Source organism: Triturus cristatus, chromosome 6, assembly GCF_964204655.1.
Source record: "Triturus cristatus chromosome 6, aTriCri1.1, whole genome shotgun sequence".
NCBI classification, from domain to species: domain Eukaryota; kingdom Metazoa; phylum Chordata; class Amphibia; order Caudata; family Salamandridae; genus Triturus; species Triturus cristatus.
The window spans coordinates 1210583246-1210608068 of NC_140589.1; positions in this window are offsets into that span (position 1 = coordinate 1210583246).

Consider the following 24823-nt stretch of genomic DNA (forward strand, 5'->3'; position numbering starts at 1 on the left):
CATGACTTACCACACCATGTCCTTATCCAACCTTGGCTTTACATTGTCTATGTACAGCCCTGAGGAAGCCCCAGGCCTGATGGCCAAGTAGGGGGCGAAACACGTGTTGGCTGTGCCATCCTTTTTCGTTTACAGCTACCAATAAGAATAAAAAATACAAACATCAACCGGATCTACTTGTATCAATTGGATTTTATCCCAAATAACGGAAACTTAAACTCTAGCCCAGACACTGTGGTAAATTTAAATTACCTAGACTTAATTTATGCAGTAAAATTCAATAAGAATAACTCAGTAAAAATAAGAGGCAGAATCTGTGGTATTTGAGGTTATAAAAGGGATTTTATTCCTTACAAAGGAATTGGTTCGAACCAGGCAATCGGGTTCCGTCACCACGAAGGTTCAGGAAGGGATCGGCAATACATTATTGACAGGTTATCATATATATAGTCAATGCATTACAGTAAAGACAGATGCAGGAGGCGTAACAGCTGATAGGAAAGATAAGAATACACATACGTAATGAAAAAGGCGTTACAATAGGCGTGCATAAAGGCGTGTACTAGAAACGTCATCATGAGGATGTCACAGGTGGGTGGATCCATAAGAGAATCCTGCAATGTCAGCAGAAATACATGGCAGAGATGCGCGTGCAGTAGCATGACGTGTGATTGACGTGTAACTAAAGGGTGAAGGGGACTTTGACATTTAGCCCTACATGAGGAGACAGAAGTCTGGGATGTCAGAACAACCTAATCCCAAATCGTATCTAATATCTTGTGTTTAAGGAACTGTATTATCTGGAAGGAAAGGTCTCTCAGTTAGAGTCTATTCTATACTGACTGCTAGTGCGTGTATAAGCGTCTACGTGTCTACATGAGATGCGAGGGGGCATGGGCCTACCATGGTAACAGGAGCTATGAATTACTTGCACGGAGACAGTGAGGCCGGGCCCTTTGCTCTGCAGCTGGAAGGATGTTTACCTAAACTACTAGACAGGAATGTATTGGTTGAGGAGCGGAGCAGATAACTTGAAGGCGAAATACAGTCTTGGCAGGCAACAGGCCGAGCCAGGCACCGTTAGCCGCGCAGGGAGTAAAACAAAGGTCATGGATACAGATGCGAGTCCAGACTGGAGCATTCAGAGGCAGAAAGCAGGAAAAGGCTCGATGGCAGAATTCAGGGCCTACTCGCCAGAGCTGTAAAACGTGAAAGGTGCACCATATAAAGACGGTGGCCAATCATACTTAGGAACGGAATATCCGACCCATTCATGGCGGATCTGAAAGAGGACATGTTAACGTTGGACGCACATATATTTGCGTCTTCATAGCTGGAAGTGGAGGGAACATACATGTACTTGTACTTGTGGCGCGTACATGGAGCCGTTGGGGTCTAAGATAGGGGACACAATTGATCATGATCCATATTTCCTCAACACACCATCGCAAAACGAGATTTAAATGATATATAGCGCTACATACCCCCGAATAGCGCCGAGAAGCGTGTGTTTGTGACTCCCTCTGCCCCAATTATACAACTTGCCAACATCGGAGTATTTAGAATGTAAAATTAGTAAGTATGCAATGTACCTAAAAAGAAGAAAAAAAGAGCTTGTCCCGAGGAGAAGCGCCTAAAAGCGATTCCAGGTGCATACAAGTGTCGAATGTATTCCCTATGGACTGCTGTGGTAGTACTGTGCCCTTCAGAAGAGTGCCATAGCAGGCGCAGGGGAAAGGCTATATTGAAATAAGATTTAACAAAAGAAGCTTCCCTTTTGTATTTACTTAGTATATGCCAATAGTCAATTTAGATATTGTATATTGTGAACCCGAGACTTAGAATCTACAGACCATTACACTGCAAGTATATAGTATGATAATTTTTATTTAAAAATGTTTTTCTCAAATTTAATTAAAATTATTACAGTCAATGCTGCTAAAAGTTTTGCAGTCACCATTAATTAATGGAATTCATATAATTGTCAACCATAAAATCACATATTCAGCAATATTAATCACAATTACATACAATTGAAATGAACACTCAATAAATCATTTAAATCAACTGAACAGAACAAAATTGCAAATATAAAAAAAAAAAAACAGCAAATATAATTTGTGTCCTCTTGTCGACGCGTTTCGGTGCAATATCTAATATGTAACACCTTCTTCAGGACCAACACATTAAAACAGCTCACAATATCGATTAAAAACAATCTATAAAAAAGGAGGATAGATACAATTAGGGTTCATGGTACTGTTTCGTTATCTTTGGTTCACAATATTAGATTCATAGGTATCTCGTAAAGCCCGTACAAAGAATTATATTACGAACCACTTTTAGAATAAGAATACGGGAACCTATGTTATGAATTAATTCTCATTGGAGGAAAATACATAGTTGTCCACACCCAGGGTATAAAAGGGGGTGTTTTAATCCCACCAGCATGATGTATGGGGGTCTCATAAACAGTGTATACTCAATCGTATAATATTACACTTTAGACTGTTGTACATATTTCTTCTCATATATGAAGAATTTTAAATGGAAAGGCCCATATTGGAATCAAATTCAGTGATTATACTTACACTGAAATGGGGCTTCAACTACAATATCAAGGACGACCATAGGAGAGTGTGTCAATTCACTGCATCCTATACAGCAAGACAAATGTATAGTCTAAATTCTAGTCATAGTTAAATTTCTATGTTGGTACTAACTGTCGGGTTATTAAGTTGTGGTCTTTTTCTTTTTGTATTAACAGGGAGTACGCTTACCCAGGTTGTTGCTCAAATGGTTAATAACGACGACTCCTCAATACTATCTTCATGTTTGTACTTGTGCTTTTGATTATTGGTTCAAAAAGCTATGTTAAAATACAAAATAAATAGGTAGATATTAATCCCCTGTGTGTATTGATTGAGAATTGTTTTAAGACCAAGACTATTAATTAAACTCACCATTTGAACTTTAGTAGGGTATTAATTAATCATTAGCTCTTCATTAAAACTCCATGTGTTGCGTTTGTTTCACTTTGTGTCTCGCAATCACTATGGTTCTTGGCTTTCAATTAAATTCAAGCTCAGGCCAGTACCTAAGGTTAGAAACGAAAATACGTGCTCTCAGATTATGTGACCTTAATATATTAAGTATTCAAAACAGTTGATTACGCACTTTATTTCACTCGACTGCGTGTGTGAGCACACCGTAGCCATTCTATCTTTATCATAGATTTTACTAACCCCGATGTGCTTTCCACATTATTCTTTAAGTTCGGCACAACACGACAAAACCACTGACGCGCACAGTTCTATCCTACCCCTTTTCAGTTTACCCTATTCGGAGTTTAAATCTAATATTAGTGCGGGGTCCTCCAATGCGAGTTTTTGCGTGAGAGGACCACGTGTTAGAATCCCCGTGTCTTATGGGTATGCTGCCCATTTAACTCGGCACGCCCTCTCTAAATTATCAAGGCTAGCATGACAGCTTACAAAGATCTTATGTGTTAAACTGTTACAGATTTTTAACAAATAGGTTTCTAAATTCTAAACTGCTAAGTATTGCGTTATTAAAAAACCATACGCTACCATTATGGAACAAGGCCAATCCGACATATTCTTACCTCGTTGAACCGCGTAGCCTAACGTCTCACGGGGTTTCCAGATGGTGTTTGCATAAAAAGCAACGTCATTTCCTCTTTATTTATACCTTACGTTAGTTGCTTACGCACGTTTGTCTACGTGGCGGCCATTTTGGTAGTATTTTTCATTATATTTTGAATAACGCGTACTTTATTTATTTCTAAGTAACAACACAGAGGAACCAGGGAATGTACTGTGGTTTCGATATTTATGCCCTCAGTTCTTTGTTTGAAATACTTTATGTCTTATATTATCCCCCTACTGGGGTACTCGTTCTTAACTATGTCAGTTTATTGTATTCGTAAAACAATGATGTTTGACTATGATATTCCATGCGGGAAATGTACATCTATCAATCCTTGGTTAATAGATTTCGTGGACATGGTCTACAGAGACTACTGTGTTCATAAACACAAATAGTACCTATTAATCTCCACAAGTCGTGTAAGCTTACTCTGACTATACTATTACTGTTGATTCTGGCTCTATATAAATTAATGAATAATCTATAAGTTAGACAGTTATAGTTGTTATCTAATGATTCTTTCCCATTCCTCTCTGTTATTCAAACCCTGATAGTACGTTTTAAATTTAGACATGTAGAATTGTTCCCTCTGTTTTCTTTTTTTGTCGATGTCGCCACCTCTTACTGAGATTCTCATCTTTTCGAGAATAAACCATTTTAGATCATCTTCCTTGTGTCTCATTTCTTGCCAATCATCAACCAATGGCGCATTCTTTTTGCCATTTCTTATGGCTGATCTATGTTCTGTTAGGCGAAGTCTCATCTCTCTGCTTGTTTCGCCTATGTATCCCTTCTGACAGGGACATACAAGGAGGTATACCACATTTTTGGTTCGGCAATTGACCATTTCATTTATCCAATGTGTTATACCATTTAGTACTACTTTCTGTTCCTTGATGATCAATTTACAATGTGTACAATAACTGCACGGAAAATTTCCTTTCAATATTGTTCCATTTTGGATGTTAGTTTGTACACTCTTGCTAGGTTCTCTATAAGTTTTTACTAGGTGGTTTCGGATGGTTTTGTTCCTTCTGTATGAAAACAGGGGTTTGTTGAATGGGCTCTTCCCTGGTTTATTCAACAGATGCCAATTCTTATTAATCAAATTCTTTAGTTTGTGGCTCAGCCCATTGAAATTACTAACCATCACTATTCCTGGGTCTTTTTTGTTTTTATCAATGGTTTCAAAGATGCTTTCACCATTGTAGTATCTGGCTCTCTTGTGGGCATCCTTGACGAGCCTTTTGGGGTATCCTCTTTGTAAAAGTTTTTGTTGTAGGGATAATGCGTGATGTTCAAAGTCCCTATTGTCACTACAATTACGCTTTATCCTTAAAAACTGACTAAAAGGAATGCTATCCTTTTGACACTTAGGATGATAACTTGTGTGGTGTAAAAGCGTATTTCTATCAGACGGCTTAGTATAAAGCTCCACACTAAGTTTATCATCTTTTGTTTTAATAGTAATGTCAAGGAAGGCAACTGATTCTTATACAGCAAGACAAATGTATAGTCTAAATTCTAGTCATAGTTAAATTTCTATGTTGGTACTAACTGTCGGGTTATTAAGTTGTGGTCTTTTTCTTTTTGTATTAACAGGGAGTACGCTTACCCAGGTTGTTGCTCAAATGGTTAATAACGACGACTCCTCAATACTATCTTCATGTTTGTACTTGTGCTTTTGATTATTGGTTCAAAAAGCTATGTTAAAATACAAAATAAATAGGTAGATATTAATCCCCTGTGTGTATTGATTGAGAATTGTTTTAAGACCAAGACTATTAACCCCTTCGGTGCTCATGACGGAACGGTTCCGTCATGAGCCACGGTTGAGCTGTGCTCATGACGGAACCGTTCCGTCATGACCACGCCCGCGCAGGAAAAGATCAGCACAGCAGGGGAATCCGTCCAGCATGGAAGGGGTTAATTAAACTCACCATTTGAACTTTAGTAGGGTATTAATTAATCATTAGCTCTTCATTAAAACTCCATGTGTTGCGTTTGTTTCACTTTGTGTCTCGCAATCACTATGGTTCATCTTTTTATTCTCGAATGATCTCTATTGTCAGATCAAAGGCACCAGCATGGGAGCCACCTGTGCTCCCAGTCTGGCTTGCCTTTATGTAGGCAAATTTGAAGATCGGCACATTTACAACGAAGTCACCCCCTATTTTGAAAATATAAAACAGTGGTCTAGATTTATAGACGACGTGTTTTTTATTTGGAAGGGAGACGAGGATGATTTGGTATCCTTTCTCGACTGGCTTAATTGTGGTGATGTCAACTTAAAGTTTACCTCCAATAGAAGCAAAGAATCAGTTGCCTTCCTTGACATTACTATTAAAACAAAAGATGATAAACTTAGTGTGGAGCTTTATACTAAGCCGTCTGATAGAAATACGCTTTTACACCACACAAGTTATCATCCTAAGTGTCAAAAGGATAGCATTCCTTTTAGTCAGTTTTTAAGGATAAAGCGTAATTGTAGTGACAATAGGGACTTTGAACATCACGCATTATCCCTACAACAAAAACTTTTACAAAGAGGATACCCCAAAAGGCTCGTCAAGGATGCCCACAAGAGAGCCAGATACTACAATCGTGAAAGCATCTTTGAAACCATTGATAAAAACAAAAAAGACCCAGGAATAGTGATGGTTAGTAATTTCAATGGGCTGAGCCACAAACTAAAGAATTTGATTAATAAGAATTGGCATCTGTTGAATAAACCAGGGAAGAGCCCATTCAACAAACCCCTGTTTTCATACAGAAGGAACAAAACCATCCGAAACCACCTAGTAAAAACTTATAGAGAACCTAGCAAGAGTGTACAAACTAACATCCAAAATGGAACAATATTGAAAGGAAATTTTCCGTGCAGTTATTGTACACATTGTAAATTGATCATCAAGGAACAGAAAGTAGTACTAAATGGTATAACACATTGGATAAATGAAATGGTCAATTGCCGAACCAAAAATGTGGTATACCTCCTTGTATGTCCCTGTCAGAAGGGATACATAGGCGAAACAAGCAGAGAGATGAGACTTCGCCTAACAGAACATAGATCAGCCATAAGAAATGGCAAAAAGAATGCGCCATTGGTTGATGATTGGCAAGAAATGAGACACAAGGAAGATGATCTAAAATGGTTTATTCTCGAAAAGATGAGAATCTCAGTAAGAGGTGGCGACATCGACAAAAAAAGAAAACAGAGGGAACAATTCTACATGTCTAAATTTAAAACGTACTATCAGGGTTTGAATAACAGAGAGGAATGGGAAAGAATCATTAGATAACAACTATAACTGTCTAATTTATAGATTATTCATTAATTTATATAGAGCCAGAATCAACAGTAATAGTATAGTCAGAGTAAGCTTACACGACTTGTGGAGATTAATAGGTACTATTTGTGTTTATGAACACAGTAGTCTCTGTAGACCATGTCCACGAAATCTATTAACCAAGGATTGATAGATGTACATTTCCCGCATGGAATATCATAGTCAAACATCATTGTTTTACGAATACAATAAACTGACATAGTTAAGAACGAGTACCCCAGTAGGGGGATAATATAAGACATAAAGTATTTCAAACAAAGAACTGAGGGCATAAATATCGAAACCACAGTACATTCCCTGGTTCCTCTGTGTTGTTACTTAGAAATAAATAAAGTACGCGTTATTCAAAATATAATGAAAAATACTACCAAAATGGCCGCCACGTAGACAAACGTGCGTAAGCAACTAACGTAAGGTATAAATAAAGAGGAAATGACGTTGCTTTTTATGCAAACACCATCTGGAAACCCCGTGAGACGTTAGGCTACGCGGTTCAACGAGGTAAGAATATGTCGGATTGGCCTTGTTCCATAATGGTAGCGTATGGTTTTTTAATAACGCAATACTTAGCAGTTTAGAATTTAGAAACCTATTTGTTAAAAATCTGTAACAGTTTAACACATAAGATCTTTGTAAGCTGTCATGCTAGCCTTGATAATTTAGAGAGGGCGTGCCGAGTTAAATGGGCAGCATACCCATAAGACACGGGGATTCTAACACGTGGTCCTCTCACGCAAAAACTCGCATTGGAGGACCCCGCACTAATATTAGATTTAAACTCCGAATAGGGTAAACTGAAAAGGGGTAGGATAGAACTGTGCACGTCAGTGGTTTTGTCGTGGTGTGCCGAACTTAAAGAATAATGTGGAAAGCACATCGGGGTTAGTAAAATCTATGATAAAGATAGAATGGCTACGGTGTGCTCACACACGCAGTCGAGTGAAATAAAGTGCGTAATCAACTGTTTTGAATACTTAATATATTAAGGTCACATAATCTGAGAGCACGTATTTTCGTTTCTAACCTTAGGTACTGGCCTGAGCTTGAATTTAATTGAAAGCCAAGAACCATAGTGATTGCGAGACACAAAGTGAAACAAACGCAACACATGGAGTTTTAATGAAGAGCTAATGATTAATTAATACCCTACTAAAGTTCAAATGGTGAGTTTAATTAATAGTCTTGGTCTTAAAACAATTCTCAATCAATACACACAGGGGATTAATATCTACCTATTTATTTTGTATTTTAACATAGCTTTTTGAACCAATAATCAAAAGCACAAGTACAAACATGAAGATAGTATTGAGGAGTCGTCGTTATTAACCATTTGAGCAACAACCTGGGTAAGCGTACTCCCTGTTAATACAAAAAGAAAAAGACCACAACTTAATAACCCGACAGTTAGTACCAACATAGAAATTTAACTATGACTAGAATTTAGACTATACATTTGTCTTGCTGTATAGGATGCAGTGAATTGACACACTCTCCTATGGTCGTCCTTGATATTGGAGTTGAAGCCCCATTTCAGTGTAAGTATAATCACTGAATTTGATTCCAATATGGGCCTTTCCATTTAAAATTCTTCATGTATGAGAAGAAATATGTACAACAGTCTAAAGTGTAATATTATACGATTGAGTATACACTGTTTATGAGACCCCCATACATCATGCTGGTGGGATTAAAACACCCCCTTTTATACCCTGGGGGTGGACAACTATGTATTTTCCTCCAATGAGAATTAATTCATAACATAGGTTCCCGTATTCTTATTCTAAAAGTGGTTCGTAATATAATTCTTTGTACGGGCTTTACGAGATACCTATGAATCTAATATTGTGAACCAAAGATAACGAAACAGTACCATGAACACTAATTGTATCTATCCTCCTTTTTTATAGATTGTTTTTAATCGATATTGTGAGCTGTTTTAATGTGTTGGTCCTGAAGAAGGTGTTACATATTAGATATTGCACCGAAACGCGTCGACAAGAGGACACAAATTATATTTGCTGTTTTTTTTTTTATATATTTGCAATTTTGTTCTGTTCAGTTGATTTAAATGATTTATTGAGTGTTCATTTCAATTGTATGTAATTGTGATTAATATTGCTGAATATGTGATTTTATGGTTGACAATTATATGAATTCCATTAATTAATGGTGACTGCAAAACTTTTAGCAGCATTGACTGTAATAATTTTAATTAAATTTGAGAAAAAAAAATTTAAATAAAAATTATCATACTATATACTTGCAGTGTAATGGTCTGTAGATTCTAAGTCTCGGGTTCACAATATACAATATCTAAATTGACTATTGGCATATACTAAGTAAATACAAAAGGGAAGCTTCTTTTGTTAAATCTTACATACCCGGTCCCTTTTGGCACACCTGGGAAACTCTCTCCTTTTTTTGTCTATATTGAAATAAGGCCGCGGCCGCTTTGATGTCCTCAGTGGCCGCGCGACTCACTGAGGACATCAAAGCGGCCGTGAAAGTGATCAGGCAGTGCTTTTCAGGCTGCCAAATGGTGCGCGCGCCCGGCGCACATGCACTGTATTTGGAGGCCTGAAAAGCACTTGTTTGCACTTCCAGATCCCCCTTTAACAAAAGCTCTCGCGAGCGCAGCGCTAAAGCGCTGTCTCAGGCGAGACCGAAAAACAGGTGTGGTTCACTCCAGATTTAGATGTGAGTTCACGCAGGGCTCCTGGAATTATGCTGACAGCGTGTCCAAATTGTGAGATAGAGTTGAATAACGTAAGGTCAAGAAAAGGCATATGTACCACATCTTCTGGGAGTATTATTTTGCTATTTTGTCATTCTAACGCACAATAATACTGTAAGCGACAAGGTTTCACCTCATTGGTACTAGTTTAACGCCTAGATAGGACAATATCGTTAATACAGAGCTTCCCTTAGATTACAGGGGATAGCTCAATTACTGTTTGGTAATCATTGTCAAATGACACTTCCAAATCAAATAAGGCCCAAAAGGTAATTTGTTGCTCTAAAATCAGAATATTTTACTCTCATTAATATAAAGGCTTGTTTTATGGTACCGATTGATTGCCTAAAACTAGCTTGACTATTCACCAGGGAACCCATCTGCTTTGAGTGATGATTCAGTCTTATGAATAATAATTTCCAAAAGGCTTGTCAAATGCAATGAGAAAGGAAATTGTGTAGTGAACTGTAGGTAGTGTTCTACCACCCTTCTTGTATACTGGATGTTAAAAGCTTTAAAGAGGACTCTAGGAATGAGCCTGCCTTCAGAATGTCCTTAAAGAAGCAAAGCGAGGTGAAGGACCCACAATATTAGATCATGTAAGAATTCCATGGCTATTAGACCAGTCTTGAGGCTTTTCACAGAACATGTAACACTTAATCCAGGAAAAAGGTTGCTTGAGTGTTAGGTTCACTTTTTTTTCTACTACATTCCTCCAAGAACACATTGCTTGTTTTTTCCAGACTCTACCCGTACTCTGTTATTGGCACTAAATGTTATGTGAATGCCCTCTTATGTTTTAAGCTACAAACCTTCAGATTTCTCCCATATTTTATCATCTACAGCCTGAAGAAGCAGGTCACATTCCTGCTTGTTACCACTAAACAAGCATTTCTACGATCCAATTTTACAATACAAGTAAGTGTTCCATGGAGGGAAGACAGTTCTTTTCAAAGACTGACATGTGCTTACTCCTAGCTGTTCTTATGATCACAAGTCGAGTCTACTTTTTCCAATGTCAGAGTTAGAGAATACTCTGTGGGAGCAATCAAAAACCTTTGGGAGGAACTATAACTTTCTTGCCGCAAAATGTTGGTGCTGACAGGGTTGTGATCACACTGCAGACCAATATCTACGAGGCCGTGCAAAGCTACTTTGCATGGCTTTTCATGGCCTCGTATAGTAAAGCAGCGCAAGTCACTGTGTTGCCATATTCTCCGTCAAACAGGCATTCTATGGACATTGCAGTGGGTGTTCCCGTACAACGCCCATGGATTTTGACGCTGTTTCAGATTTACAAGGACTTGTAAACCTGGGAATATGTCAAAAGCCTATGTCTTCCCAGGGGAGGCGTAACGAGGAGAAATAACTTTATTTCTCCTTGTCTTCCCCTCTTTCTTGAATGCAGCACACATAGAAGGAGGGGAGGAAAACGCCTCCATTGATTGTTTTTGTGCAGGAAGGTGTCCCTTCCTGCACAAAAACAATCATTCCTACAATGCCGACACCCTTGCACCATGGTGAAAGGGTGCCTTCATTGGCACATGGCAGCCAATTGTGTGCCTTTGTAGTGGAAGAGGACAGGAATGTGCCGTATCTCATAGATACAGTGCATTCCTGCCTTTTTCTTTTGACACAGGGCAGAGCAGCTAAGTGACTCGCTGCGCTGCTCTGTGTCATAACTGGTAAATAAGCCCCTAAACGTATAAATTGACCGTCAGACTCTGCTTTTCATGACTCTCCCTATTGGGACTCCACCCCCTGTCTAATACCACACATTGACCCTCACTTTAAGGGGTACTAGAGTAATTGTTTACTTTTCCAGCACTGTATCATCATTAGCAGTTACAAAAGGATGACAAGCCTCTGCATTAAAATCAACATACTCATTTCTGTTTCTTTTGAATATCTTCTCTTTCTGGTTTATTCAGCCAGGGAACTGGGATTCCGCACTGCACAGACAGGCATGTAGTGTATCGCGGACACACATGACATGCAACAGCCATCCCTATTGTGTTGCTGGGTGCAGTGAATGGGGAATCAGTAAATAGGAGTCCTGGTGCACTCGTGCATCAGGTCGGCTAGTTAGAAGTACAACTGTGTCCATGTCCTCGCTGTAATATTGTGCACGAGGAAGGCCAATCATGGCCTCCCACACACCAGAGCCTCACCTACCATGCCCTTAATAGGTCCTTCACTCTGTTGACCACATGAGCACTATGTGGTAAGGCAGCACCAGTGGGAATGCCTACCTTACCTCAAACACATTATGATTCAGGCCAGTCCTCCCATCCACCCCACATATGAAGTGGCAGCAGAGATTTAGGAAAAGTGGAGAAAAAAAGCCCATCAGACCACAGTGCAGCTGTCTCTGCCCAATCAACAGAGAGGTAAAGAAAGGGACTAATTGGGTTACCTGAGAGAAAAAAATTACTGTTAATGCACAAACCCACAGATACAAAGAAGATTACAGAGACAGCTGCTCAGAAAACTAAGGAAAAATGGTTTCCTCCTCTCCCATAGCCTACACCTAACAAAGAGAAAAGGCACAAACTCCCCACATGCATATGTCTGACTGCTATCAACACCGAAAAGCAACCACTTCTAACATTGGAATAATGATGGGACTGCCAATCAGAATGCCATCAATAAACAGGCGGTGGCCGCAGTCACTGTGCTAGTGCAATTGGAGCTAGGCCCAGCACTGGCATTCAGGCCATCACCCCAGGTTGGCGTTGCAAGCACTACTTTCAACTTTCAGCAATCTAAGCGACCCTGCAACCGCTGCACCTAGATGGCACATTAAGTCACTTGCCTCAACAACTACTTCAAAGCAACAAAAGAAACTGACAACGAAGTTAAGCACTCTTTACTCCTCAACCATGCAGGGAAAGCAATATTTGAAATTTCCAAACCCTACCAAACACCGACGGTGAGCAACACTATGTCAGGGCAGTCACTGTCTTCAGTCTGCACCTTGATCCTCAAGTGAACCCTGACTATGAGAGATTTCAACTACGATAGACCCTCAACATGAGCATGAGTCCATCAACATAGTCTATGCCAGATTAAGAGAGTGTGCCAGCACATGTACAGAATATGATCTCAATAAGGTGTGACCCCAGAAGATCCAGGGCTGCAGGTCACTAGCTTTAAGCAAGGCTTTAACTGCGATGAAACAAACTGGGGGGGGTGGGGGGGGCTCTCAAATGGGCTTGGCCGAATTCATTACGGGCGGGGCTTATAACATGGAAGCTAAAAATCTATGTTTAGCATGGTGCGCTGCCCGATTGGTATTTTGCTGCTTCTGCCATTCCATCCAGATATATAATACAATAAGTAACATTACAGTTATAACAAGCCAGGACTTTTGGCTTTGGGAATGGTTGTTAGCTGCATAAGATAAATAAGCTACACCTATGGCTTTGTTGCATAAAATATTTTAAAAATGCTTCAGTTCAGAAATGATGAGGCCAAAAGAACTATATCGAGTCTCTTTGAAGTTACATTAAATCAGGGAAGGGTGACACTGATGCAGAGGTCAGATTTTTTTCATCCTGAGGGTGAGGACAAAAATGGAGAGCCCGATAGGGTCCTGTCTCGGCACCTGCTTTTTAGAACTGCGGGTCCACTTAAAGCCCGGAAGGTTGCCAGACGAGAAACTTGCCTGGCAAAGCTACATGAACTCTCAAAAGACAGACCTGAGGGAGTCGGCACTCACTAAAGTCACATTCACAAAGGACCTGGAGGAACGCAAATAAATCAAAATAGCAGCAACACACATCCCAGAGGCAAGTGCATTCGTCCCAACTTAAACCGCCTATGGGAAGGACAAGTCTAGTCAAAGACTGTGGGTTTCTAACACACCTTCTGACCGTGTGCCTGAAGAGAGGAAAATGTTGCTCTGCCTGTAATACACCCAACCACTTTGCCATAGTATGTAGAGGAAGATGATGGTCTATTGTTGCATGACCTCCACACCAAAATGTACAATCACTCACTGAGCAAGAAAGCCCAAGCATCATTCACCAGGACCCCTACAAGTAAACCCTACCCTCATTGATGAGGAAAATGACATAACATGTTCCTGATATCTTTTGCAGAAAATGACAGACCTAAAAAAAAGAAACTTCAACCAACATGTCAAGTCATCGTTCAAGGCGCCCATTTCACAGCCCTAATAGACACAGGAGTATCAATGGATGTCATGCTTGTATCCTACATGCACTAGCAGTTTCACAAATGGAGGCCCTGAAGCCCTGCCGTCTTGTGGGGGTTGTATGACAGAACAACGTACGGAAATACTCTGCATGCCTTTACCACGCATTTGTTACCCCACAATTTTTTTTAGAACACATATGCTTTTACAACATATGCCTTTGTCACGCATTGTTTATATATATATTTATATATATTAACAATGTATTTGTGGGGAGAGACCCCCTACCCCCTGAGCTTACGTTAAATGTGTGGTACAGGCATACATTGTAAAAGCATATGCATTCAAAAACCATGCGTGGTAAGGGTACAACGTGGTAAAAACCTTGTTGTAAATGCTGTTTCCCCTGGTGGGGAGTTTCACAACCAGAACATCACACAGAGGCATTAACTGAACACAAAATTCAAAGTGGCGTCCAATGTTGCTGGAACACTCCTCATAGGCTCCACTGCATAGGATCTGCCCTCATGTGTTTTATGTTTGCTTTACAGTTATGAGGGATAAATTACATCCTTCAAGACTTTCACACCTTTTCAAAAGCCGCAGATGCCTATAGGTACCCACTGTGGCATAACGCTTCAACACCACTGTCTGGCCTCCCGCCCTTTGCTACGCAGAGTCCACTTTCATCTTCCACCCGCTGTGGGAGAGGAGCTTCAGCGGCTAGAGGACTTGAGATTTATTAAAAAGTCTAAGGCTAGATGCCCTGGGTGACCCCTATGGTAGTCACTAGCAAGCTTAAACAACTAGGGGAAATCCGCCCTTGCATTTACATGGGGCTGTTGAACAAGGCGATCAAAAGGAACGCCACATTACCCACACCATTGTAGCCCTCAAGGGAGTCAAATTTGTTCTCTAAACTAAATTTGAACTCCGGATACTTCCGTTTCTACACACATTGGTCAGGGGAGATACAAAAGACTGAACTTTGGCATCTCTTCAGTTGCTTAAGGTTTTCAAAATGCCACTAGGGATGTCCTGAAAGGCTGAAGGCATTCTAATTATCAGTGATGACATCTTGATCCATGCACATTCTATTACTGAACACCACAAATGTCTTTGAGCCACACTGCAGAAACTGCCCGATATTGGGCTCACACGTCATCCGAGTAAATGTGATTTTCTCAAACAGGAGGTGTATTGAATGAATGTGCCTTTTTTGGAGAGGGCATCATAGTCGACCTCAGCAAATTTAATAACATCCAAGAAGCACATCACCTCGGGCAGTCGCTGAAGTTTGCAGTTTCCTCAAGATAGCCGCCTACTGTGATTGATTCATTCTGAATCTAACCACTCTGTCTGGTCCCCTCAGGGACCCCACCTTGTCAATAGTCACCTGAATATGGGGTGAGAAGGAAAACAAGGTATTTCAAAATATCAAAGCCTCACTCTTTCAAGGCACCACAATCAGGTATTTTGACCCTTCTGAAGAGTCAGAGTTTATTGTTGACACTTATTGGCCTTAGGGCTGTTCTCATGCAATGGATTGAGATGAGTGAGTGGAGGCCGGTTACTGTGCAAGCAGAGGGCTAATTGGCCCTGAAAAGCACTACTCACAGATTGAGAAAGAGACCCTGGACATACGGTGGGGCTGTATCATTTCCATCTCTATCTCTATTTCTATGGACATCATTTCCAAGTGATTACTGACCACAAGTCACTCTTGCAGCTTTTAACAAGGAAGTCCCCTCATTCATCACCCAGGATCGAGAAATAAGTCCTCCAGCTAAACAATTACCAGTTCACAATCTGTTACAAACCAGGATGCAACAATCCTTCATTCTATTTGTCTCGCCACCCTTGACCACTTACTCCCAGTTGAGTGTACGGATGCCTGTGTTGAATGGATAGTGACCATCTTGTGCCCCTGAGCTCCTCCTAGGTGACATTGCTTCAACAATAAAAACAGATCCCTGCCTCCAAGAGGCAATCCGAGAAAATGAATTCAACCAGTGAACGGCGTTCTTACGAGACATCAACAGAAAAGAGTGTGACTACCAGGGGGACCTGATGGTCTTATGAACTATAAGAAATGAACTCAACATGACAAGATGTAGAATTCTTCATCAGAGCCACAGAATAGTCATTCCCCAGCTGCAGGTGATTCTCTTGGCTCACCAAGGCCACCAAGGGGCATCCAAAACAAATGTCTGCCTATGAGACAGAGTATGGTTCCCAAGAATGGATACCTTGATTAACTCAGGGGTGTCAGAATGCCACTGGTGTTAGACAACTGACCTTACTAACAGGCTAGTGTCAATAATCACAGAAGATCTGAGTGGTGGCCCAAGGAAAGACAGAAGTGTTGATTTTCACTCAGACCATGATGGAAGGTACATACAAGTTCTTTCAGGCGCTTACTCCAAGTTCCTAATTATTGAGATATTTTGGTCCATAAGTATTGAACATGTGCTTCCAAAGTCAGAGAAAAATGACTGCATCTCTTGCATACCCAAGGCACACAAAACAGACAATGGGACACCATTTCAAGGAGCAAATTTCAGAGCCTATCTGCAGTCCTTAGGAATTGTTCAAAAGGAGATCACAATGGGGAAGTCGAGCGACTTGAGAGTATCCTTAAAAAAAATAATCCATATCTGCCATGAGCAGAATTGTAACGATGAGCTAGCCTTGCACTAGTTCCTATGACCTTGTCAATGAACACCCCATTGCACCACAAAAAGGCCCCATGATACGGTTAGGTTCGGGAGAGCTGTCAGAGACGTCATTCGGCATATCACTATGTGGTCTCCCTTACCTCTAGACCCCCTGGAAGGGCAACAGTGACGGTAAAAAAATAGTGACACCATCAGCTTAAAACGCCGAGCATTGCACTCCATTATCCAACTAGGTGACCGAGTATGCAAAATTGTTTAGTAGGTGGAAGGTTCTGTCTACAATTTCAGCAATAATCATGGAGTATAATTGACAAGAAGGACACTACTACCACAGCCGAAAATGGACTTGTGATCTGAAACATTGTCTTCTTTATAAAGCAGCAAGCTGACTTGGCAACCAGATAAATAGTCCTAGACATCATCCCTGATGACAATGTAGAACTATGGGATACCACCAACACAGACCTGACAGAAGAGAGATCACTAGAAGTGAGCACCCAAAACAGGCTCAAAAGCTTAGTTCAACTCCACGCAGATGCAGAACCACTTTTGTAGGACAGCATGTCCCTGAGGCGACAAAGCTGGCCACTACCACCTGAGAACGAACCCTACCCTATACCCTACCCTATACGGCAGTGGTCTTCAAACTCTGTTCTGTCAAGCCCCCCCACCCCTGAGCAAAATATTTGGTGGTCGCACCCCCTCTCAAACATACGAAAGGGCAAAACGAGACAAGGGTAAGAAGGCTAACTAAATCAGCAGCATATTGGGAATTCCACTGGGCAAAAGCCTAATACAGTTCTTACCAAAGCCCCATTCAGATCTTCTCTGCAAACCACCATCCTGACCTATACTTACAACGTCCTATCCTGAAAGCTCTGTAAATTTCCACCCAGACCAGTTGCCAAGTTTTCGGAATGCTTATGTGTCACATTTCCATAGTTTCAGGGTGCTTAGGAGTGACATTCAATGACCAAATGTACGACACTTAGAGTAAGACCAAAACCAAGCAATGAAGTGCATTGTCAGAAATTGCACACTTTTAAGCAATGAGAAGCATTAAAAAATTCTAGAAATTGATAAAAAACATTTGCAATGGAAGTTTACTAATCTACTACCCCTTAATGACCCGGCCAATAAAAAAATTAGCTGAACTGCCAGACACCAGTACTTTTTCCCCTTACGTGTAGATACTCTCAACAGTAATTATAAGTAAAATTCACTTTACAATGCGTTCTGGAGCTTTCTTATTTACACCTGACTGTTAATAAAAGTAAACTAAGACTAAAAAAACATGGTAAAAATGTATACAGATGAATATATGTAAAGTTCTATTTAATTATCCTGTTCAGGCCTTTGCAGAATTTTTAAACCTGAAAATATCACCAGTATTTCTCCCTGGTAACGGAGGTAGCCCTATTGTCTGCTTAAAAGTACAACAAAGCAGATAGTAATGAAGCCAACTGTAGGACCCAGGAGTGGCCACCTTTAAAAGACAGATGCTCACCTGGGAAACAAGTCTGTATGCTGCCCTCCAACACGAGGCAGAGGTGAAAAGTATTATTTCTAACCCTACGGCCTCCGCCAGTGAGGAGAAAATCTGCCTGGGGCCTGAAATGACTCTCCAAAACTTGGTCTTCAGTGTCATTTAGGGCGACCTCCTGTGATGGTTGCAAATGGTTAAATGTTTCATAACAAAAAAAATACCACCCACTCTGCCACGGCCGGCACAGGTAAACGTGGTGGGACTTGGCAGGGCGTGGCAAGGGGGGAGTCGATAGATGATGGAATAGGTATTATTTATTTATTTAATTAGACCTATTCCGTCATCTGTCGACTTCCCCCACTCCCACGTGGCCTCACCGCTCCTCTGTGCCTACCTGTGCCGGCCGCCGCTGCACCGACCATATGTTGGCTAATGAAACCGAAACAGTCAACAGTATGCATTACATTGTAAAACATCTACAGGCTATGTGCCACCTCTAAATCAAAGTGAGGGGGCAGGTGCACAGGGATCGTCGGCAGGTCTTCGCTACCCAATGAATTTCCGAAGCTGTTCCTGCTCTTCCTTACTTGAGTCCAAGCCATTCTCAGGAAAAACTTACCTGCCTTTAAAAATAAGGCCAAAAATGCACAATGAAAGAAACATGTTACAAAATGCACTAATAAAAACCACTAGTGAGTGCTTTCTGGGGCTTTTGCTTGTCACTGGGGTGACATGGACTGGCACCCCCCTTGAGATGAACCCCACCCGGGTGCGCTCTGTAAAGATGGCCTTGCGGTAAGTGAGGGGTAAAGGCAACGTTGGGCCAAACAATAACTAAGACACGCACACCACAATTACTAGTTGGGCCGGAAGTCCCGTGCGACCTCTGCCCGTTTATTTAAGCTCTCTGGCCACGCCTGGCCAGGGAGTGTTACAATGTGTGGTTGCCCTTCCGGGCTATAAGTCCCTTGGATCCAACGACTAGACCGTTACAACCCATCCCAAGTTAGTGTTCTTCCAGAATGTCAACATGCGAAATCTGCCAGTCTCTGACTCGGTCTGGGATTGGGTTTCAGGTTGTATCGGTGTTGCATGTCACGTTGACTTATCTCTGAGCTGGCTGCTGATGCGGCTTCCCTGGTGTTGTCTTGTCCACATTCTGCGGATGGAGTGACAGGTTCGTGGTGTCTGCTCGAAATACCTTCTGTACGTAACGGCGATCTGCCATTGGTGGGGTACTCATCACCGAGGCCACTGGGATGCTGCGGCTCCACATTGTCTGGCTGTACCTTCTTGAACCAGGATATGTTCCGGGTGATGGTCTCCCATCCTTTCGTAGCAGTGACGGCAGTCCCGTTGATGTTCAGTACTGTCCACAGTCCTGGCTCATACAGTGTGCGGAAATTTCCTCCGTTGCGACGGTGACGCACTAGGACAGTGCACCCTGGTGCTATGACTCAGGATTGTGCTCTTCTTTAGCAGCTAGCTTTGTCGTTGGTCACAGTCCGTCGGCTTTGTGCCTCCCCTGGATTGTATGGTTCTGGCACCCAGCCATCTGCCACCAGAATAGTGTCTCGCCGGTGCCCAGCCAGCATCAGCGCCCACGGCGACCATTGTGTGGTGCAGTGTGGGGTACTTCGGTATTCCCTTAGAAACCGGTGAAGGGCCACTTCAGGGTCCGACTGTTCTGCTACTGCTATTCAAATTATTTTGTTGAGTGTTCGCATGAAGCGTTCTGCTTCACCATTTGCTTGCGGCCATTGCGGGGTGATGTGATGATCTTTGACTCCCAGATGTAATAGCAGTGCCAGGAACTCTCCTCCTTGGAACTGTGGTCCGTTGTCGGTCTTGACTAACTGAGGCAGGCCAAACAAGGCGAACGCTTTCTCCAGTACAGGCTGTAAATAGTTGAAGGACGTGGACGGTATGACTTCCACGAGAGGGTACTTTGTGGTAACTGTCTGAAACTGAACTCGGACAAAACGGAGGTCCTCATCCTCGGACCCACCCCCTCAGCCTGGGACGACTCGTGGTGGACGACCACGCTGGGGACAGCGCCGACACCCACCGACCACACACGCAACCTAGGATTCGTCCTCGACTCCTCCCTCTCCATGGCGAAGCAGGTCAATGCTGTCTCCTCCTCCTGCTACAACACCCTCTGCATGCTCCGCAGGATCTACAAGTGGATCCCGACCGAAACAAGAAGAGCAGTGACGCAGGCCCTCGTCAGCAGCAGGCTAGACTACGGCAACGCACTCTACGCAGGAATCCCAGCCAAACACATGCGTCGACTACAACGCATCCAAAGCGCCTCCGCCCGACTGATCCTCAACGTGCCCCGCCACAGCCACATCACCCCCCGCCTGAGAGACCTGCACTGGCTCCCCATTGACAAGAGGATCCCCTTCAAGCTCCTCACCCACGCACACAAAGCACTCCACAACGCCGGACCAGCCTACCTGAACAGCAGACTCAACTTCTACACCCCCACCCACCCTCGCCATGGTCCCCCGCATCAAATGAAAGACCTCCGGCGGCAGATCCTTCTCTTACCTCGCCGCCAAGATCTGGAACACCATGCCGACCCACCTAGGGCAGACCCAAGACCTTCGAGCAGTAGCAGCACCCCCCCCCCATAGCGCCTTGAGACCCTCACGGGTGTGTAGCGCGCTTTACAAGTACCTTGATTGATTGATTGATTGTCTACTAATACAGCAGTCATTCTTCCGTCAGGGAAGCTCCCGAAGTCTAGACTCACCCATGATCACGGAGAGGGTGCGGGATCCTCTGTTATCACAGGCGCTGGTGCTTCAGGGCCGCTGGTGAGTTGACAGGCCCGGCAGTTTCTAACAATGGTGTCCACTGCCGCTTCTAGACCAGGGAACCATACTTTTTCCCTCATACGCGACTTCATCCTCACGGTTCCTTGATGGCCTTCATGTGCCAGAACTGTCGCTCGTTCTTGGAGGCCTATAGGGATGACAATCCTTGACCCTCGTAGCACCATGTTATTGTCAGCAGCGCTTAGTTCGTCATGGACTCTCCACATTTTCCCCAGCCGGGTTCGGTCTTCTTCGTTCCATCCTGTGATGCCCTGAAGAAATCCTTCCCACGATCCCCCGCGTAGAGCTTCCAGCACTGTCTGTAGCACTGCGTCTTTGTCAGTTTCTGCTTTGATCTCCTTTACAGTGAGGGCTCGTGGACAGGCCCATTGTGATAACATGCGCACGTATTCTTCGGTACATTGTTCTTGTTCATTTTCTTCTGCGCACTCCGCTAGTGGGTGTCGCGACAGAAAATCAGCCGGATTTTTGGCTCCGGGTCGGTACTCTATCTCCATTTGGTAATGCTGTAGTTGGATCGCTCACCTTTCGATCCTGGGGGGCGGGTGCAGAGCGGTGCCTCTGAACAGAGGGAGCAGTGGCTGGTGGTTGGTTACCATTTTGAAAGGGTGTCCGCTAATGTAGAGATGAAAGTGGTTACAAGCCCACTTGATGGCGAGTGCTTCCCGTTCGATTTGGGAGTAGCAAGCTTCAGTTGGTGTGAGCGATTTGCTTGCAAACGCTAGTGGTGCCCACTTTCCGGGTTCTGTCTCCTGGGCTAGGAGCGCTCCTATGGGGCTGGCGTCCACTATAACTTCCGTCCGTCGCGCAGTGTCGAAGTAAGCCATAGTGGTTTTGCTTAATAGAGTTGACTTTACTTTCTGGAACGCTTCATCCTCCTGTTGTCCCCACTTCCACTGTGCAAGATTACCTTGCACAGACCCCTAAGGCTGCTCCTGAGCGGTCGCTCGCTTAAAACGCTTTTAAAAACTTTTAAACTGCTCATTGGAATTGTTTGATTGAATTTCCCTTTGTGTCCGTCCCCTCCCCTTCGAGCTACTTTTTGCACATTTTAGGGGCTGATATTAATGCCCAGGACACACTAGCACCTCATTACTCTTCCCCGCTTCCCAGGTGGGGCTTGGCCGTCCTCGAGGCTTAGTTCACCGGGTCCCGGGTTGCTGTAGTTGGCGGCCATCTTAGGTTGGGCGCTATTGGACGAGCGCTCTAGTCGCTCTACATAAACGGTCAGCCATGCCTCCGCGCAGCGGACGCGGACAGCGGACGCGCCGGAGGTTCGCCAGAGGTAAGCCCGTTTGCGCCCGTTCGCGCTCGGTCGGGCTCAGGGACCAGAACCTCTGACCAATCTCCCAACTGCTCACAGACTTACTCCCGCCTGGCTCTCCTTGCATTGAGGAGTGTCTCGCGGCCCCCTTGCACTCATTCTATAAATCTTGCGACGGATCGTCCCTTCTGTCAACACTGCCCGTTTAGAACCTCGGAAGCGGATATTAACACTACTAATCCAGAAGGCATCCTGAAAATGGCCTTGGTCAATTGCCGCTCATTACCCAAACATGCCACTGAAATCTTCTTGTTAATCCAAGATCTCGGACTTGACATTCTTTTTTTAACTGAAACGTGGTTGGGATCCACGTCCGGTCCAGATATTGTTCAGGCCCTTCCTCCTGGATATCTGATCCAACGTAGGGACAGACAACTCAAAGTTGGAGGAGGGATAGCCATAATATACAGGGAGCACTTAATTTGTCGTATGATCGACAGCTCCATTCCTGACTGTGAAAGCGCACAATTTGCCATCACTTTATCCCCAGAAGTGTCATTTTCTGGACTTCTGATCTACCGTCCCCCTGGCGCTATTGGACAATTTCCGAAAGGAACCATTGAATCAACCATAGCGTTAGCTAGCAGGGTCTCAAATTTTATAGTACTAGGAGACCTGAATCTTCATTTCAATAATCCCTCAGATACCACTGCCACAGAATTAACTAAAGATCTTGCGGCATGTGAACTGAATTTGATAGCCTCACACCCTACCCACTCTAAAGGGAACCTTTTAGACCCCATATTTTCCAATATTGTGGACTTAACATCAGCTGAGCCTTATCCCACCCCCTGGACAGATCATATGGTCATCCCCTTCATATGGAATACGCCCACACCCGGTCCAACAGAACCGTCCAGAAAAACTCTGAGTAGGCGGTGGACGAAATTAAAAATGAACGAATGGGCAGAGGCACTGAATATAAGCGAGCCTCAGGTTAATCAGGACATTGACAGGGCTAATGTGGACTTTAACCAATGGATTGAATCATCATTGGATAGGGTGCTCCCTAAAACAAACATCTCCAAAAAGAAAGCCTCCACTAAACAACCTTGGTTCACTTCTGAGCTAAGGCTCCTAAAACAAGAATGTAAACGGTTAGAGAGACAGTGGAGAAAACACTTTGTGGAAGAGAAAAAAACTAAATACAAACTCTCTCTAAAAAAATATAAATTTGCTCTTAACGTGGCCAAATCCATCTTTTATGCAGAAAAAATAGAGATCTCAGCCAATGCCCCAAGAGAGATGTTCAAGATAGCTAAATCCCTGTTAAAAGCCCCCGACCCGCCATCCTCACTACTCTGCACGGAGGAGGCTGATGCTCACTGCATCAATCTGGCGAATTTCTTTGCTGAAAAAATCCAAAAGATCCTCCTGTCCCTCCCCCCTCTACCTCCTGAAGAACCTATCCTCCCTTTGCCAGATGATACAGATATTACTCTGCCTTGCCTCCCTTCCTTTTCCCCCCTCAGTACTGAATTGTTGCCCACGCTTTTCAACTCTGTAAAAAGCGGCTCCCCGCTAGATCCTGCCCCTATGAATATTTTAAAGTTAGCCCTATCCAACATCTGTACATACATTATCCATCTAGTTAACACCTCACTGGAATTAGGAAGGGTACCCCAAGACTGGAAACTGGCAATGGTTAAGGCCCTGTTAAAAAAGCCTCATCTCGACCCCCAGGACTTCTCCAATTATCGTCCCATTTCCCTGCTCCCCGGCATCAGTAAACTCGCAGAGAAATGGGTAAATAAACAACTAGCATCCTTTCTGGAGACCCATAACCTGCTCCACCCAACTCAAACTGGGTTTCGGAAAGGACAGGGCACGGAGACGGCACTGCTGAGGGTGGTAGAGGACTCCAGGAGGATTCTGGACGCAGGTGGCAGCGCGGCCATTATCCTCCTGGACCTCAGTGCCGCCTTCGACACGGTGAACCACCGTGTCCTCCTGTCTCGTCTTAAAAAACTGGGCGTCAAAGACAGGGCACTCATGTGGTTGGAGTCCTTTCTTGGTGACAGATCCTTTAAGGTCTTTACAGAAAATAGCTGCTCTCCAGCAATGCCATTACAGTGTGGGGTGCCACAGGGCTCCTCCCTTAGCCCCACACTGTTTAATGTTTATATGGCGCCCCTGGCAGAAGTAGTTGCCCCTTTTGGGATCCAACTGGTAAGCTATGCTGACGACACCCAGCTAGTTGTTTCTCTTAATCAGTTGGAATCCTCCCCCTCCAGGCTCTGTCATTGCCTGGAGGCAGTAGCAAACTGGATGGACCTGTCCCATCTGAAACTGAATGGAGGTAAAACGGAGCTGATGCTTCTAGGAAAACGAGCCACATTTGACAACTCGATACATTGGCCCTCCTGTATGGGTCCAGGACCCACTCCAAAGACCGAGATAAAGAGTCTCGGCTTTTGGTTGGATGCCGAGTTGTCATTTAAGATCCAGGCAAGGAAAACAGTAGCCACTTGCTTCGGACTGCTGAAAACAATCCGGAAAATCCTTCCTCAGTTACCGGAGGCAGCAAAGGAAACCATTGTCCGGTCCCTTGTTCTATCCAGGTTGGATTATGGGAAT